General features: G+C 39.9%; 1 protein-coding gene across 1 annotated transcript in view; it reads left to right on the top strand.

The window, feature by feature from the left end:
- Positions 1–20,514, top strand: part of LOC107048418 (transcription factor collier) — a 116,702-nt gene that overhangs the window by 78,754 nt on the left and 17,434 nt on the right. The gene's annotated exons all lie outside the window — the stretch shown is intronic.

Raw genomic sequence — 20,514 nt, 5'->3', positions numbered from 1 at the left:
ATTTTTCAAGTCTTAGCACGTAATCCCCCCTCCCCCGGACATCTCCGCGATTGTCGGTCACAACGGCATGCGCCATCGTTACCCTTGTCTCACCCAAAAAAGCGAAGAATCTATTTAGAAGAGGGCGAGTGCCAGGAAACATTTGGCTAGACTGGAATTCTTTTTATCCATAAAAATAAATTCCCCCGAATGCTGCGAGAAAAATTTGCGGAGGTTCAAACTGCACCCCCGCCCGGTGAAAAGGACTCGGGGTTATTTGCATGAATTCGTTTTGCCTTTCTCCCCTACACCGATATTCTCAACGAGCGTCGACCTTTAAGATGCTCGAAAAGATGACTGTAAGAAGTTCTCCGGCCCCTTGGGGGGTTGAGACTTTTTTCAATTTGTTAATTCAGGATAATCCTGAGGGTCGGCTAATTTCCACTTATCTCAACTCCTTTTCTCAGTCTATGTGTATTCGGGAGTTTTTTTATGTGATGCTCAACTTTCCTTCTGGAAATTTCACTTTGCTATTGGATTTTTGTTTCAATTCGAGTAATAACTGCATTTGTTTTTCAATGTTGTACATTTAATTTCAATTGTAGATGGAATCGCTCATGAAATTTCTCATTTAATTTGAAAATTTAATTGAAGTTGGAGAAATAGTTGCTTGAATTTGCACAATTTTTAGGGCCAGATGGACCTGAAAATTGGAATTTCATTAAATATTTAAAAAATTCACTGATTTCTCAATAAGAAAATATAATATAGGAAAATTCTAACATTGAAAAGTATTAGACGTTGTTTTTTGCAAATCGTTTCTCATTTCGTGAATCTACATTTTCTCCTGTGATACAATAAAAAAATATCGTCGTTAACGTTTTCTGACCCTTCTGACCCTTATCCCCATCTTCAATCTTATCTTCATATTGTCAGAAGTCAATTTAGAATTTTAAAATATGCAATGTGGAATATCATGTTAAATCAATTGGAAGGCGAGTTAAGGGTAATTCAAGGCTTAGAGGAAAGAGAAATATCTGATATTCATTGTACCGTTCAATCGAAATTTATTGCAGACCACTTAATTCACCACGAGTTATTCAAGCGATGAATTAAATGAGAATAAATTGAGTGAATGAAAGTGATATTATGAGACTTCAGTGAGTCATCGAATTCAATTTAAAATACGTTTTCATAGAATTCCATTCGGAAGCAAATTGCTAATAATCCATCACACAATATAATTATAATATGACACTAATATATCGCATATTGCACTGAGAAAAAAATTAATTTTTCCACGTAATCATTTTCTTGGGAGAATTCATTTTTTTAGGAGTGCATTTCTCCGGGCCAGTCATCACCATGTAGTCCAAGTCCATCTCCAAATATCACAATTATCAACAATTGACAATTATTAACATTTATCATTTTTCCAAATTATTTTACGTAAAAAATCTCAAATTTGAAAAAATTGAAAAATAATTCAGTAGTGAAGTGGTAAAACGGTTGAACTCGACTTATCTCTTAGTTGGATTTTGAAGAATATCTGCGAATCTAAAGGAGATAACGAAAATTTCATAATAACCTTTTTTCTAGGGCAAATTGAGTGCTGCAAAAAAGGTTTAGACAAAAATTTAGCTATCTCCCTTAGATTCCGAGATATTCACTGAAAAATGGCCAATATCCAAAATCGACTTTTATCACTTCGCTACCGAATTAAAGGTATTCATTCAAGGTCATACGTAGCATAATCATCTCAATTCAACACAATTGTAATATTTGCAGATGGAAATGGACCACGTGGGAATAACTGACGCGGCGAAAAAGGCTTCTGACAAAATCAATTCTCCCAATAAAATGATTCCGAAAGTAATTTTTGACGAAAGTAATTTTCTACCTCCGTGTGTCCCCTAATACATCAATGAATCCCACTCAATATGCATTTGCAACCTTCTCCATCCAAAAAATCGACATCGCTTCTCCTTTTTTTTCTAAAATCTCCACCGCAAAAAAAGGGTAGTGAGCACAGCTAGTGTACACAGCCCCACTGGTATGAGTACAGTAGGATGACGGGCGTCGGCCATGTTGTCTTGACATTCCCCCTCGAGGGTTGTCGGCGAGGAGGCAATGGGTGGAGGGGGTTGGGGGGAGGGGAGGTGAATGGAGGGTGGATATATTTAGCCTGCCGCCTCCAGGGAGCTTCACCCCCGCACCCCGCGCCAAAACCTAGACCTCAAAACTCAACTCATGGCTGTTGTCTGACCGTACCAAAATTCCGTACATTGTTTACACTCTAATGGCGAGGAGAAGACAAAAAGTACGAGGGAAAAAAAATAATCGATGGAACTGGGGAGAAATAATTCTTACAAAGCTTCGGATGAAAAAAAAATTCCCACAACTATTCCTCTCTTTCTCTCCGGGAGGCAGACAATCCAAATGCCTTCTGTACGGAGGATCTTTTCCTGTTACCAATTCGGTCCCTCATACAATCGCTCGTTCGCCCCCACCCCCCACCGACGTCACCCTCGGCCCAACCTTCCGCACATTCGACGAAGAAAGAAGTCATCAATATCTCGTACGGCTTTTGCTTCTGGCCATCTTCCTGTGTGTGTGCGGGGTTCTGTGTATATGACGACAAAACTTTTTCCGTGAGTGGGCGGAGTCACCGCCTAATCCCCAGAGTCAAAATGGAAGTCTCAGGAGAGAAAGAGACCCCCACCTCTCGTCCACACTCACCCCACCAAGTATGTGAATAAGAAAACGTAGCTAAAGTGTTGTCCAAGTTCTTTACGACAGTCAGGTTGGCCTTGAAGAGGTGGATACGATACATTCGCACCATTCCGGTCTACCAAGAATACGCTTAATAAAGTATTACCCAAATAGCGGGAGAATACTTCGCTGGGTTTCCCGGAATCCTCAGCTGTGTTTTTGTAAGTTGAAGGCCTTTAGCAATCCTAAATTCTTGGAAGAGGTTTTCCCTTTTTCTTCTCGGCTCGCACGTGCGTGAGACGTATGGGAAGAGTTGGTTTTCAATATTATAAGTCACTTGGATTTAATTGTAATTCACTCTTCTTCAGTTATATCTTTCAAAAATATTCATTAGTCATTAGTCGTCAGCTGTTAGGTTATGAAAATGTGGGTACAGGGACGCCACCGCAAGGTGGCACAGTAGCTAACTGCACTTCCTGAATTATCTCCATCTCCCTTTTTCTTCTCGGCTCGCACGTGCGTGCGATGGATGGGGAGAGTTGGTTTTCAATATTATAAGTCAGATGGGTTTAATTGTGATTCACTCTTCTTCAGTTAAATCTGTGCCGCAAGGTGGCACAGTAGCTAAATGCACTTCCTGAATTATCTCCATCAATTTCAAAATGTGGCTCAAATTCTTTACGACAGTAGGTTGGCCCTGGAGAGGTGAATACGATACATTCGCACCATTCCGGTCTACCAAGAATACGCTTAATAAAGTATTACCCAAATAGCGGGAGAATACTTCGCTGGGTTTCCCGGAATCCTCAGCTGTGTTTTTGTAAGTTGAAGGCCTTTAGCAATCCTAAATTCTTGGAAGAGGTTTTCCCTTTTTCTTCTCGGCTCGCACGTGCGTGAGATGTATGGGAAGAGTTGGTTTTCAATATTATAAGTCACTTGGATTTAATTGTGATTCACTCTTCTTCAGTTATATCTTTCAAAAATATTCATTAGTCATTAGTCGTCAGCTGTTAGGTTATGAAAATGTGGGTACAGAGACGCCACCGCAAGGTGGCACAGTAGCTAAATGCACTTCCTGAATTATCTCCATCAATTTCAAAATGTGGCTCAAATTCTTTACGACAGTAGGTTGGCCCTGGAGAGGTGAATACGATACATTCGCACCATTCCGGTCTACCAAGAATACGCTTAATAAAGTATTACCCAAATAGCGGGAGAATACTTCGCTGGGTTTCCCGGAATCCTCAGCTGTGTTTTTGTAAGTTGAAGGTCTTTAGCAATCCTAAATTCTTGGAAGAGGTTTTCCCTTTTTCTTCTCGGCTCGCACGTGCGTGACGTATGGGGAGAGCTGGTTTTCAATACTATAAGTCACTTAGATTTGATTGTGCTTCGCTCTTCTTCAGTTATATCTTTCAAAAATATTTATTAATTGTTAATTCTTAAGTTTTAGGTTATGGAGAGGTGGGTGCAGGGACGCCACCGCAAGGTAGCGCAGTAGCTACTCGCACTTCCTGCATTATCCCCTTTAATTTGAAAAAGTTGTACGAATTATTTACAACATTTAGGTTGGCCTTGAAGAGGGGGATACGATGCATTCGCTTAATAAAATATTACCTAAATAGCGGTAGTATACTTCGCTTGGTTTCTCGGAATCCGCTGTTGTGTTTTTGTAAGTTGAAGGTCTTTAGCGATCCTACATTCTTGGAAGAGGTTTTCCCTTTTTCTTCCCGCCTGACATCAATTCTCACACGTGCGTGTGGGGGAAAGGGGAGGGTTGGCTTTCAATTTCTTCCACCCTCGACATAGAATTTCGTGAGAAAGGAACGGAGAAAACGATTTTACATTGTGATTCGATATGTATGTCGCAAGGAAGTGGCGCGCGACATTTCTGCGAGATAGATAAAATTATGTTCTTCCTAACCTTGAATACTTTGGGTTTGGAAAACATGATAATTTGATCATTTTTATTGACTTGGCCATTACTATTACTATTGTTTTTGATATTCAATTGTAAACGTCATACAAAAACACCCAGGCGAGCTCAACCTTTGTGATCCTCGTGACCTTGAGAGTCACTGTTAGGTCGTAATATACTTTTAAAAGATCTTGTTTGGACCTTGCAATGGACTTTCGCAGTTTTGATCGACAGCAAAACAAGATTTCCCCAAATTCACATGAATTTTCCTGATTTCTATAAATTTTCATGAAAAGACCGAATCAAAACTTACCCTTTCCCTCGAATTTTTGATGAAATTGTGATTTCGCAATAACAAGCTTCCTCAAAATTCCATTAGAATTCTCCCAAAAGCTCCCCCAAAATATCAGCCCAAAAAATTTCAACAGTGTTCCGTATCTCCCTGCTACTCATCAACACCATCAACACCCCCTCCGCCGTCCCAAGAATTATTAAAAACCCCTCCAAGACCTCTTTGTCCCCCACCCCCTCCCCAAAAACGAATTCCATTGGTCTCGTCCTTGCAGAGGGGCTAGCGCCACGTGTCCAACTTCCCTCATTTTTTATTGTAACCAGCGGAATGCCTCAATTATTTAAAACGTCGCGCGCCAGCGCCGGCTACCCCACGAGCGCGCGTGTACCGAGTTCCAAGATTCACTTTCATTTTCCTTAGCCGCCCCCTCTGACCCCCCCCCCCCCTCTCACTTGAATGGAGTGTACGAGGGCGAGATACAAGGCGTATAATTTTATTTAAAAAAATTCTGCGGAAACTCCAATTTCATATTTTCCTGAACCTCAAACCCCTCCCCTCCCCCTCACCTTGGCTTTTCCAACGCACTTTCCGCCCCTCTGCTCCCACGTCCAAGCATGATACGTGACGTTACAATAGAGCGAGAGGTTCAGAGGAATTGCGGAGGCGCACGCGGTACCACGAGTAGTGCGAAGCGTCGAAGGGAAGTATAACACAGGGACAAAGAGAGATGAAATAGTCGCGTGGAGGGGGGGGGGGCGAGAGGAGGAGTGAAACGAGTTGAAAAGAGAGGAAGAATCCCACGGGACTATCGACTGCGAGGTCCCGTGGGGCGCGTCGATACTCCAGGGACACTATACCTCCTACAAACCTTGGAAGAGAGATCGCGATATGATTTTCTCCGTTGCGCCTTCACACCGTGGCTCCAGCCCTCGCATCTCCCTCGGAGGACGGTTGCGCACGCGCCACCACTCCATGTGTATGGTCCATGTTTTCTTTATCTTTTGTGCGTGGACCGTGAGAGGCAATGGCAAAGAGTAATCTGAATGTTGAGGGATTTGTATTTTTATTTTCCGAGTCGCGGAGGGCTTCAATCTCATTCGCGAAATTGATTGTATTTTTTTTTCGAGGGGTGAGGGGATGGCGGAGGGTGTAAACGTGGGACGGCTGACTTTAATGCGCCCATACCACTTAGGTGAATTTACAAGAGGCGCTGGAGCTTACTGTTTATTAATCCACCTCTTAGCGGGAGTTTCTTGCCGGGAGTTTAGCAGTCTTGTTTATATCACGGAATTTTCGAGGATCGTTTGATCCCCCATTCGGGGGAAGTTGAAATCTGGTGGTGTATTGGGTTTTTAAGAGATGGGATGGTGGGCTGAACGTCGAGTCAACTTGTAAACCATGAATTTATGTGAATGGAAATCTTCGTTAAATTCTCGTTTTTTGTTTGTCTCGCGGAATTACAATTATATTATAGTTCACTTAGTTTTAATTATGAATCATAATTTATGACGCAGTTTTCTCCTACTAGATATTCAAAAAATATTTAGTAGTAGTAGATTTTCAGCTGTGAATTAGGGAGGTTATGGAGAGTTAGGTATAGGGACGCCACCATGAGGTGGCGCCGTTGCCAATCACAACTACTGAACTATCTTTTTGATATCGTTGCAATGTGATTGTAAAAGAAAAACCTCACTGATCAATAATAACTTGATTAATAGGATTTTGGATCAAATAAACTGTAAATTATTAGGAAGGAAACAACAAATATGCAGCAATATTATAATTTACTTTGATGTCATTATGATGCAATCATAACAAATCTGTCAAAAATATTAACTATTCGTTGCTCATCAGCTGTGAATCAACGAAGTTATGAAACCGTAAGTACAGGGACGCCACCGCAAGGTGGCGCAGTACCCAATTCCCATCCCCATCAAATATCAACCAAAAAAATTACGAAAACCTGTTCCAGCTGATCTCTGAAATCATCAAAACTCTTTCCACCACGTGCTTGAAACGTCCACTGAACCCATTCCCTTTCAAAACGTTACCACCGGGCGTGCGGTCGGGTAACCAATCGCAACCACAGAATTTTCTGTCTCACATCATTGCAATATTATTTCAGAATAAAATCCGGTTTAATAAATAATAACTTTATTAAGAGAATTTACTACGAAATAAATATTAAAGGTTAAATTAAAAAGACACATCCGCGGAAAAAGACACAAAATGAAAAAATAACGAGAAAAAACGAGACTATCGTAAATTCAGATGGTTGAGAGGAAGGAACAAATCAAATACGATTCGATACGATTGAATTATGACAAATATATCCAAAATATCAACTATTCATTGCGCATCAGTAGTGAATCAATGAGGTTATGAACCTGTAAATACAGAGACGCCACCGCAAGGTGGCGCAATATCAAATTCCTATTCCCACCAAATGTCAACCAAAAAAATCCTCAAAACTCCTTCCACCAAGTGCCTAGAATGTCAACTGAATCCATTCCCCTCGAAACGTAACAACCACCCGTGCGGTCGGGTTGTCAGCACCGGTAAGTTATCTAGCGGTTGAGGCAGCAGCAGTTGGCAGTGCTGTCTAATTATAACGACACCTTTGGGACGACGAGAGATCCCTCGTCCCCTCTCCCCATCCAGATCCTCACCGCATCCCTCAACCGAGCACGACTCAAAATACACCTTCCAACCGAAAACATCCGGAAATAATTTTCCAAAAAAAAACAATGAGTTTATCTCCAGAAAGTACGATAAAATTTCATGATTAAAATTATTTTACATGACGAATAACGGTATAACACCCACTATGTACAGTCATAAATGTACTTTACTCGGTGTATGTACTGTTGACGTCGTAATCGCCTCGACAAAGTGCTTTCTGTACAACTCGCGCACAGAGTTGGGGTTTTCCAAGAGAAAGTAGAAGCTTTGCTACGGTTGGTGCTTTATTGCCGGGGTTTCTGATATCGCGACGCGCGCGCCTTCCAAAGCCTCTGAGCGAATGGTGTATAGTACACAGTTTGGGGCAACATTCGGTTGGAAAGGCAGCGGTGGCATTATCATCCCGACGGTTGAGGGTTGAGGGCGAATGCCCTCCCCACGCAACAATCACCATGGCAACCCCTTGCACGAGGGCCCACAACGTGCTCTCGTGTCCTGCTGGAATGGCGACTGCTAACCTACCAAAAACTCCTCGGGCTACGATCATAATTCGTATACTTGTTCTTTTCAGGACATGATAGATGGATCGTCGAGGATTTATCAATATTAAATGGGTGATACTGTGCTTTTCGGAGGAATTGATGGAGTCCGAGGTTCTAATACAGTTTGTTTTTTCTAAACTTCGCTGAAAAAAATACATCATTTCAAGATTTTAAAGGTCTTGGCAAAATAGCTGGAGAAATATTACCGAATAAGTCAAGTAATCGTGGAGCGAACTCGATTTTTTGTACTTTTTCATCGTGAATTTTTCTCCGTTGACCCGGGAAAATTTAATGAACGTGAGGGTAATTTGTGTCGAAACTAAAATTTACCCTGCATTCCATCAAAAATTATCCCAGTGAACGTGAATAATTGCTTTTAAATGCGTTCGGTAAAATTTCACTTCCGTTCATCTCCATGACCTTCAGGTGGGTAAGAAAAAAAATACCTCAGCGCTGTGGGAAATTTTACTGCATCCATAGATGTGTTTTTTTTACCGAACGAATCGTAAAATATTCTCAACAAACAGGTATTTTTTTATTGAATTAGATCTCGCTTCACAATTACCTCTCGTACAGTAAAATTTGGCATGATTTTTTAGACAATTTTTATTCAACTTTTCTCTCTGTGTGAAGTCATATCGAGACTTTTGCTTCACGTTTAGAGGTTCCGTGTTCAAGTTTCACTGAAATTTGGGGAAATTGTATCATTGAAAAATCAAATATTCCATTGATTTTCTGTTCAAATCATCTGCAAATCAATAAAATACTTGATTTTTCAGTTTAATTATTCTGCAAAAATTCCGAAAAATCAGGAAAAATCCGGGAAAAATGTTTCTGAATATTCATGTTCCACTGAAAACCTATGATTTTCCGTGAATTCTACTTAAAACTAGAAATTTCCCAACAATTTTTTCCCTAAATCCAATTCAATGTCACTCTCATAAAATTTATTATAATATCTTCCACGAAATTTCAAAAAATTTCCAACAGTGTAATAACGTAAAATCAATTTTATTTCGAATTCGTAGTGTCACTCAATCATGGAAATGAAAATAATATTCCTCTTTTGAAGGAGAATATATTTCCAGTTAAGTCCACGTAAATATCAGGGTACTACGTAAATATCACTTCTTAACAATTAATTTTTCCATCTGGGTTACATGCTCCAGTGGGAGAAATTAAAACTAACCCCTGGGGTTAAATGAAGACATATTTTTTAATAAAGTTCCTGATACCAATCTGCCTCTCTGGGTTGTAAAGAACGAAGAAATTTACTGTTTTAAAGCTCAAGTGAAATATACGTTTACCTAACACTTTCCCGGCGAATAATTCCGATCAATTCGATCCAAATAACAAATATAAGTTCCCGTTCTCGCATCAAATGACTCATACACAGACATGCATTCCCTTATTCCACCGAGTTTCTAAACTAGATACAACCGCCCCCTCAAAGCAATGTTACGCGAGTTCCTCTCCTCGTAAGCCAGTTATCTACTCCCAGGAGTTGCCTCCTCAAAGGAGCTGCGAAATATTAAAATCACATTTTACAACCTCCAGCCCAACAAACTCCGGCGTCTCGCGGCCCAAACGAGGTTAGTTCGGATTAAGTGGAGCTTGCGTCAACCAACTTATAACTTATTACCCTAAACCGCCTCCACCCACTTCATCACTTTTCATAAACTTTCGCTTGATGGATTGATTTAAGAGGTCAATGTGATTTTCACGGGGTGCAGGCCGATTTACCCCGTGATTTCACAAGGTTCAGGGATCAATTTCGCTAAATGAAGAGGTTTTTTATTTCAAGATGATTCAACTGACGTTTTAAAGTCGTTGAGTTCGTGCGATGGCATGCGAATTTTTTTCATTATTTTACGATTTCAGGACTTTAAGGGATTTCAAATGATTTTTGGAATTTCAAGGGATTTCCAATTTTGTGTTTTACCTATCTGTGCAAAGAGTGAGGACAACTAAGCAAAATTAGAGGGACAAGTGCATCCAGAAAAATAATTCAAATTATTTAAGCACTCAATAAAAACGAACTTTATCTCAAATGGAGACTTCTAAATGTCTCAAATTGAGACATTCAAAAGTCTCAAGTTGAGACTTTCAGAACTCCCCGAAAAGAAAAATTTTTAATTGACTTCCAAACGTGTTAATTTGAGGCATTCCAAAGTATCAACTTGAGTCTATGAAAATCTTAAATAAAGACCTTTGAAAGTCTCAACTTGACACTGAAACCCTCAAATTGAAGCCTTCAAAAGTCCCAACTTAAGACTTTCCCAAGCCTTAAATTGAGATGTCAAAGTCTCAAATTGAAACTTTCGCAACAACATAAGAATTCCAGACGTTAAAAGTCTCAAATCAAGACCTTCCAAAGTCTCATATTAAGACGTTCCAAAGTCTCAACTTAAGACTTTCCAAAGTCTCAAATTGAAATCTCAAAAGCTCAAATTGAAACTTTCGCCGCTATTTAAGAGTTCCAGGCGTTGAAAGTCTCTAATTAAGACCTTCTAAAGTCTCAAATTAAGATGTTCCAAAGCCTAAACTTAAGACTTTCCAAAGGCTTAAACTGAGATTTCACAGTTTCAAATTGAAACTTTCGCAACAATTTGATAATTCCAGGCGTTGAAGGCCTCAAATCAAGACCTTCCAAAATCTCAAATTAAGACGTCCCAAAGTCTCAACTTGAGAATTTCCGTAGCCTTAAATTGAGATCTCAAAGTCTCAAATTGAAACTTTCGCAACAATTTAAGAATTCCAGCCGTTGAAAGTCTCAAATCAAGACCTTCTAAAGTGTCAACTTAAGACTTTCCAAAGCCTTAAATTAAGATCTCAAAGTCACCAACTGAAACTTTCGCAACAATTTAAGAATTCCAGGCGTTGAAAGTCTCAAATGAAGACCTTCCAAAGTCTCAAATTAAGACCTTCCAAAGTCTCAAATTAAGACTTTCCACAGCCTTAAATTGAAATCTCAAAGTCTCAAATTGAAACTTTCGTAACAATTTAAGAATTCCAGGCATTGAAAGTCTCAAATGAAGACCTTCCAAAGTCTCAAATTAAGACTTTCCAAAGCCTTAAATTGAGACTTTCCAAAGCCTTAAATTGAGATCTCAAAGTCACCAATTGAAACTTTTGCAACAATTTAAGAATTCTAGGCGTTGAAAGTCTCAAATGAAGATCTTCCAAAGTCTCAAATTAAGACAGTCCAAAGCCTCAACTTAAGGTTTTCCAAAACCTTAAATTGAGATCTCAAAGTCTCAAATTGAAACTATCGCAACAATTTAAGAATTCCAGGCGTTGAAAGTCTCAAATCAAGACCTTCCAAAGTCTCAACTAAAAACTTTCCAAAGTCTTAAATTGAGTTCGCAAAGTCTCAACCTGAGGCTTTCAAAACTCTCAACTTAAGCATTACTATTATCAAATTAAGACTTGAAAATATTATTTTAACACCTTTGAGCTCTCGAAATAAACTAAGATTTTGCGGGTGCAATTGCAGAAGCGTCACCCGAAGGGTCAAATAACTCTACCCGTCACTCCTGAAATCATTTCACGAGGTTTTTATGACCCTCGTGACCCTTCAGTGAGACCCCATCGCTTTTTGCCCACCACTTGAGAACCGAACGTCCCTCCAAAATCACCCCTCCCCCATTCCCAGTAGACCCCACGTCTAAATGAAGACATTAATAAACCGTCGGTGATACGTAGTTACATATCCGGGATTTACCGGGAATACCACCGGCATCAATGCATTCCGTCCATCCCTCCAGGATCCACCGCCTTCCTCTCCCTCTCTCTCTCTCTCACTCTCTCTAAACCTAACACTATGCAGTTAAGTTAATTTACACCGTCGCCGATGCGTTTATGTAAATGCCGCAGGAATCTCAAAATGTCTCTCGTCCGAGCCGTGCGGTGTGTGGGGGGAGTGATACGCCCTAGGGCAAACTCGAGATAATTCACCGGGCAATTTCACAATTTTCCACTGGTTCGCGTCACGTAGTCTCGGATATATCCGGGGTAAAAGCGCCACTGAATTTAATCCTCACCCATCCTCACCCTCTACATCCACACCCCCTCTCCCCCCCGCCCCGTACTTTCTCTCTTCCTTGTGCTTTTCTGTCCGACAGGCAGCTTTATTGCCGGAGTATTAATGGTGCCGGTCGCGTGAATTTCTACGATCGCTCTCTTCCTCGCTTGCCACCGGTACGGGGCAGCTCTTTTTAATGGCACTATGTCCTGACACGTTAGTACCTTCCCCTTCCCCCTCCTGCGGGAGGAGAAAAGAAGGGTGAGTGGGTGCTGTCACCGCGGAAGCAACAAATCAGAATGCAAAATTCAGTCGACTCGGGGCCCGTGATGTTTGAATACAAATTGGTGCTCATTAATACGATTGAGGGTATCCGGGTGGAACGATTCCGGTGATGAGATGGTACTTCAGTATTTGATCATTTTTCCCTGGAAATTTTTTTGTGTTTCGGAAGGAAAAACCATTGCATCCATTGCATCAACGTTGGCAGCCGACATTACCCCATCGTTAGGAGCCAACATTGTCCCAAACGTGGCATTCAACATTGCCCCAACGTTGGCAACCAACATTGTCCTAACCTTGCCACAACCTTGGCAGCTAATATTGCACAAACGTTGGAAACCTACATTACCCTAAAGTTAAGGGTCAACCCTGTCACAACGTTGGGGGAATGTTGGATGCCAACATTAGTAGCAAACATTGCCGCAACGTTGGCAGCCGACATTGCCCAAAAAATACAATTTTACACCATTCCCTAAATATTGAATTCAATATAAATTTTTTCAACAACAGACGATGCAACTAATTTCATGATCAAACTCTGTCACCTTGGCATTGGAAAGAATATTTTAAGTCCCAATTGGATTCATTTAAACAATTATTTGTTCAGTTATCATCAAAAAACAACGGGAGGCTAGAATCAATTCAGTAGTGAAGTGTTAAACGGAGATAAGTCGACGTATCTCCCAGTTGAGTTTTTGAGGAATATTTCCGAATCTGAGGGAGATAGCGAAATTTTCGTATTTACATTTGTTGTAGCACTCAATCGTCTCCACAAAAAAGGTCATAACAAAAATTTTGCTATCTCCCTTAGATTCCGAGATATTGACTGAAAACTGGTCAATAGTCAAAATTGACATATCTCCTTTTACCTCTTCGCTACTGAATTATCCTAGCACAAAAAAATTGGCAATAACGGATTTGACGAGTACAGTGCTTCCATTCGGAAGCAACATCTAAAAATGTTTCCTTTTGAAACCGAAAAATACAATTAACCATTGTTGACCCCCAGTTTAAAGTGTCTCATAGGCTTCCCCAGGCAAATGGTTAATAATGTTTGGCACTAAGTGGCGGGCAATATACCGTGGTAAATCGTTGAGTACTGGTTGGATATACACGACTAGAGCGAAATCTAGTTACTCCAACTAGTGTAGTCAGTAGCCCGTCTTCTCGGCTAATGTGATAGACTGCCATTAAGGGTGGATATCGAGGTGATGGTGGCACGGGAGTGCGACAGAGTAGACTACACATCTCTGGACCATGGGCCGTGGCCACAGCAGAACCCAACCAGCCGCGCATACACCCTGGGTAAGACGTATTACTCGGCTATGAATTATGGAGTGGAGTAGTATACAGCCTACCTTGCGCTCTCAATAACTCCAGTCTTTTCTCTTCGTGCTCCCGGATATTAGGAAATGCCTCGCTGGCTTATTTCACCCGTTGATTGCGTTCGGCAGGATTCTAGGTTAGCGTTATGTCGATAAGCGCCATCTGTCGACCAGCCTGAAGCTTCCTACCCTAGATATTTCTTGAAATACCAAATTACAACAATTAACGTTTAATATAATTTTATCTTATATTTTTTAAATCAGTAGTGATTCCGTAAACCGAGTTAAGTCGATTTTGACTATTAGCCAGTTTTTGCTGAATATCTCGGAATCTAAGAGAGATAGCAAAATTTTTCTCATGACTTTTTTTATAACGCTCTATTGGCTCTACAGTAAAGGTCATGACAAAAATCCTTCTATCTCTTTTAGATTCCGAGATATTCGTCAAAAACTAGCCAATAATAAAAAACGACTTAACCCGGTTTACTGCTTCGCTACTGAAATATAAATATAAAATTTGACAAATCACACACACAAGCATTACCAAAATGACGCTATCACCACAAAAACCATGGGGAACGCATCATAATTCACACCCTCCCCTCTCCGCTCCGGCAATCTTCCTAAGAAAGCCTCCTCTTTTTGTTCCCCATATCCGTAGCACTTTCCGGAAATATCCTGAGAGCGACGAATAGCAGGATGCCAAGGGGTTGTTCGCTGCAAGAAGGCAAAGGGGCCGTAATGGAGGCTTGTTAAACATTAAACATCCCCTGATACCTTACTAACCCCTTAGTAAACCCTCCACCCCTCGCCCCCCCCCCTCTACCCCTCCCCATCGTAAGTCTATCCATGACTTCAGGAGGCCAACGAGACGTGTATGGCAAGAGGCAATACACTCACTGTATCGTACACTCACTTTCAACGTTTACGGACCTTCGTACACATTCTTATTAATTGACGTCTTGGGCATCCTCCATTATGCATTTCGGTGGTTAGCCCAGGGGCCGCACTAGTTGGCTGTAATCAGATGTCGAAGTAGTGGGTACACTGTGACTGTATCAATACCTTTACTTAGAAACAGTTGGGTATCGCTTGTCCTCTCGATTCGGGGGAGTTTAGGACTGAGGACCGTGATACTGTTTACTTGGTGATTCTCGGAACTGGTGATAACGACGGTTTTGTCGGGGGGGGGGAGGAGGAGGAGGGGGCGATTGGATATGGGAGATTTGGGATGGTTCGACGGTGAATGGAGATGTTAGGGACTTGGGGGGAGTGGATTAATAGGTGATTAGCTGGTCGGACACGCCTATCGTTCGGATTCTGCTGATGTCGGGAGGGGAAAGGAGAGAAGTAGATCGGTGCTTCCGAATGGATTTTTGTTCGGGATTTTTTCCTGTCTGCTTTGATAATCCTTTTTCAGTTAATTGTTTATGATCATTTTCATTGCAGAAAGCAATACGAGGGGTGAGAGTCACATGTCCCAATTTATCAGCTGTTGTATTTTTATATTATAAGGAATGATTCGCTCGTGTTGTTATTCCTGTGCTCACTGAATAAGATTTTAATCATAATTACAATTCAGTTCCTTCTAGGACACACTTTAGAGGGTGAATTTCTGGAATTCAATGTTTGTTGATACTCTGGTAAAAGTGCGTGCCCACACTGTTATCAATTTTTAGTTAGTTCAGACGGTTATTCAATTAATCTGTTGCTCATTTCATCAATATAATTCCGTGCTTAGAATATTGTCATCTCCTGTTTTCAGCGCCAAATTAAAAATTAAAACTTCATTTGGAATATTGAGTCACAGCTTCTTTTTATTCATATCAGAAATTTTGTATTTGGATATTAATATTATTTGTTCAAAGTGAAAAAATCGATCATCATTTTCACTATATTGCATTCAGATTCTCCTATCCTTAACGTCAAAAATGGCAGATAATCTCATAATTCTAGCTATTAATTCTAATCAACTTTGTTCGAAGAAAACCTTAGTAATGCTCAATATTAAGAAAGCAGAATTATTCTATTTTCCTCTGATCTAAATGATTTGGACAATTATGATTCGTTTATTCGTGTTTAATAGAATGGTATTTAATTCTCTTTTGTTTGTTGGGCGGGCTTCATGAAAATTTGACGCAAGGCGATTGTACTCGTGGAAAGCGCCTTACTTTCTCCATTCGTTCGAGATATCCGCCATGTGCGAGGTCTCATTTTCGATTCGAGATATTGCCCATATTTTTTTTTAAAAAGAAACTAGGATAATTTTCGAAAATTTCGTATTTTTTGAAAATGATAATTTTGGAGACATCTTTGAATATGAAATTTGTTTCAAATTAATTCAAATATTTCGACTTCGCAAAGTCGATGCTGAAATGATGGAAAACACTGAGATGCATCCCAGATATTATTTTTATTATTTCAATTATTTCTGTTAATTTTATTCTATTATTACTCATTTATTTTAACCTACTGACGGTCTTTTAATACATAACACGAAAAATCAGAGAGGGAGGTTGACTCCTTTCAGCACGAATAGGAAGCCCCCGGTTCATTCATACATTTTATTTACAAACCCTGCCTATCGTTCGAAAAACAACCGACCCCCAAATTGTCCCCCAAATTGTTCTTTTATTTCCGTTAAATCTCCGGGAAAAAAAACTATAACAAAACGAAAAGAAATCAAAAATAAAAAAACTCAACACACGCGCATTCAATTCTCCTCCCGCAGCAAAACAAAAATGCAAAATATGAAGTGACGCAGATGAAAACTCCAAACGAAAAAAAAAGTCGACGGAGGGGGGAATAAAATCGTGTACGCAGGACTGGACAGGTTTTCGGCGTTAAATATCGACGAGGGTTTCGGTTAGCAGTACGCGCGGCAAATACTCGAATCCAATTCAATCAAACCTTGCAATAAATCATCCACTCTCTCGCACGTTCGTTTATTTGTACCTACGTTGTACCAATTAGCAATTGCCAATTGCACAGGGCCCTTTAATTTTTTTAACCTCCCACCTATCAATTTCACCACGAAAAAATGATCAAGACACCGGGAATTCACCTGTTCATTCCAGGAACTTTCGTGGAAATTGAATAATGGAAGGACTAATAATTTAAACAATTATTACGTGGCGATTCTTTCTGGAGGAGCAATGGATAGAAATAGTATTGAATTAACTGAAATTTAATAAAATAAAGTTACCACTTTGGCGATTTCATTTTATTCAGACATCATGAATTTATTAATCATAAACTTTCCTCCATCGAAAAATATAAAAAAATATATATATAATATGGGCCAATTCCATATATTTTTCAGATTTATAAAGAATATATAAAAAAATATAGAAAACATCTAGGGGAGAGTCGGGCAAAATGAAACGTTTCGTGATTTCTAATTGTCAATATTGTCAGTTATAAATCAAGATATTGACAATTGGAAAAGATTTCAATACGTCTCATTTTGCCTCCTGTATTTTCCATATTTTTTTTATATAAATTGAGCCAATTTAAGATATTTTTTTCTATATTTTTCAAAATATAAATTTTTCCGTGGAAGTTAAATAAAGTTGAAATTTGAATTAATAATTTTTCAAATATTAAATTAATCATCAATTAATTATTCCAATTCTGAATTATTTTGTCAATCAATAATTGAGTTCGGAAGATTGTCGATTATTTGGCTCATCGAAAATCCTATGAAATTTAGATTTATATACTCAATAGTCAATTGACAATTCCGTATTATCAATTGTGTAATTCATATTTCATTGAAAATTTAGATTATCAGTTATTTTATTATTTTTCAAAATTCAATTGATAATCTAATGATTGATCCCGATTCCTCATGTTGTTTAGCTGTTTATTAACTTCGAATGCGTAATTTTTGAAATATTAAAATACGTTTTCTTCCCTAGACCAGCTAGTATTTGAAATTCGACACTTTTGTCCGTTTTTTCTAAGACGTTGGCATTTTAAAATTCGAGACATTTTTAGTATCTCAAAATGCGGAATTAAAGTGTTTCATGTGAAAAGTCAAAATAATAGAAAAAGAATTGAAAAATTGATGGGAGAAATCAAGATCTGTGTATTCTGCGTCATTGGATTTTTTTATATTTTTCTTAGAACTCGGCCGCAAGAAAAAAGAATGAAATGTTGACGTTTTTGTAACTCCTCCAGCTATAAGGCTGACACTAGAATATTCAGTTGAAAACGAGCCTCCCCTTTTGTTTCTATCTACATGTTTGTGTCTAATATCTTAAAGAAAAACGTCTTTAAGACATTAGTTTTTACACTATACCCCCGGCAAATACCTCCCTTCGCGCCTACTTTTACCTTGAATTCCCTCAATTTTCCATCAGAAAAAGGGGAATAAACTGCAAGAAAAAACGATGAAATGAAGGGATGGGAGTTGTATCGGAATGAATCCATAGAATACATGTGGAGATCGAGAAATAGACACCCACTGGAAACAATCAGTATACCGGGATCCGTGCGGAGTACATATGAGGGAGGATTTTTTACCGCGACGTGCATGGGGTGTAGGCTTCACCTCCCTCGGGAGACCATTGTCATCCCTCCGGCGAGAGAACTCGATGGGCTCGAGAACTAAACCCTCGCCTCCCCCTACGCCTGTCCTATTTTTCCATTTCTCACTAAAATTCGGGATAAGACACACGGCATAAATCCTTATTTACGGCTCCTCTCTTTAACGGTTGAATTTAATCCACTCATTCCGTTTGAAGAAAAGCGAGTTAAGATGACTATCCAAGAGCCTGGATGAGTATTCAAAGGCCATTGTAACATATCCTTATCGGAGTGGATGATCGGGGGGTGGTGAGCGTGCCGGAGTTTCCGTTTGCTACCTCCTTCAATCCCACCCCCACCATTTTCCTCTATTCCAACACGGCCTGAAGCGGCATTACACCCACCCGGAGGAGTCGTATCAACAGGAGATAAAGGACACATACCGGGTAATGCAACATCGACTCTTTTTTTTCGAGTTGTTACTTGGATTTCTTGAAAGCAGGTGTTTAGGAATGTACGACAATTTTGTGATAAGGACAAGAGTCGATTTAGTATTTTGTGAAATGGGACCGTTGAATGTCGGATGATAATGTCGAATGTCGACATTCAATGCCGAATATTGACATTTAATATCGGAGATGAAAGATATGAGAGATGAATGTCGGATTTCAACGTTGATTGTTAGACGTCAACATTCAATGGTGAACGTTGACATTTAATGTCGGATGTCGAAGCCGAATGTCGGACATCGACGCTGGATGTCATGTGACCATGTCAAATTTTGACATTCAATGTCGACTATGGACATTTAATGCCGGACATGAAAGGTGAATGTCGGATGATTTCAACGTTGAATGTTGGACCTCAACATTAAATGGTGAATGTCAGCTTTGAATTTTCAATGTCAAAATTTAACGTCGGATTTCAAAGTTGCATGTGGGACGTTGACGCTGAATGTCGGACTTCAACGTTGAATGTCGGATGTCGACATTAGAAGTTGAATGTCTCCTGTCGATATCGAATGTCATCACTGGATGTCCACATAAAAAATATCGAATGAGCTCAATCCGCGCTTCCGCCGCTTCTGACTCCAATCATTATTTCATCTGTTAATTTTTCATCGCCAAAAGTCAATTTGCAATTTTGCAAAACAAGAGGAAATCAAGACAAAAATCGGGATATTGTCAGGAGGCCCTTTCATTATATTCGTAAAAATATTATCAAATCTCCCTCTCGCCAGAAGTCAATCTTAAATTCCATAAAACAGAAATATTCCATCATTCATCGTACCAAAACCCCTCTATCAATCTCATTTACCTCTCTCCAAAAATAATGCGAGTTGATATCGAAGAGTAAAGATCACCTTCGAAAATTACTGTCTTAAGCCTGAGCTGTCAACACCGATTCCCAGCACAACGCACATTGAGATGTGAGATGAAAGGGATTTACTGATGGACTAAGGGAATGGATATCATAGAAATACCTGCCCACCCTCTTTTTTTTCCCCGGAATAACGACGTCAAGTAGTAGGTTACAATAATGATCAGTGACATCCTTGGGCTCTCATCGTTTTCTCGGGAGCGTTTCAGTTTCGTCTCGTTTCCTTCTGTATATTCGCGTCGCACCGACGGTATTGGCTGTTAGGGGATCTAATGGATTGCGTTACCCAGGGCTGATTCAAATGCGAACTGGATTTTATTTCAGAGGGTGACGATGGGGATGGCATCCACTGGGCGATAGACTCCTATCGCGCGAGAGGCAACTACCAGTATCGCGTTAGTTTCTTATTGGGGAGGGGGGAGCTAGCAAACTCGATTCCGTCAGTCTATTAGATTTTTCTCCTCTTCTAGCACCTTCTGTACTCTCTACCCCCGCCGTTTCTAGGAGTACATACAGGGTGTAAGCTATTTCGTGTCGTATACGTCGGAGTGAAAAGCTGGCTTGGAAAACGTTTGGTAGTGCCAGATGTTCAATACTCGGTAAAATCACGTTGAGAATTTGTCAGCGATCTTCAGAAAGTCATTTGTAGTATTCGATTTTTGGAGGGATTTAGGTTACCGGAATTTAGAGATTGAATAAGGGAGCGTCGGATGTTGAATTTTAGCGGTGAATGTTGGATGTCAACATTGAATGTTGGATGTTGACATTGAATGTTGGATATTAACATTAAATGTCGGATGTTAATATTGGATGTCGAATACTGATGTTGAATGTCGAAATTTAAACGTTTC

Source organism: Diachasma alloeum, unplaced genomic scaffold, assembly GCF_001412515.2.
Source record: "Diachasma alloeum isolate Michigan unplaced genomic scaffold, Dall2.0 Dall_scaffold_00192, whole genome shotgun sequence".
Taxonomy (NCBI): domain Eukaryota; kingdom Metazoa; phylum Arthropoda; class Insecta; order Hymenoptera; family Braconidae; genus Diachasma; species Diachasma alloeum.
The sequence above is the reverse complement of the archived record's forward strand: the minus strand, read 5'-3'. Positions and strand labels throughout refer to the sequence as shown.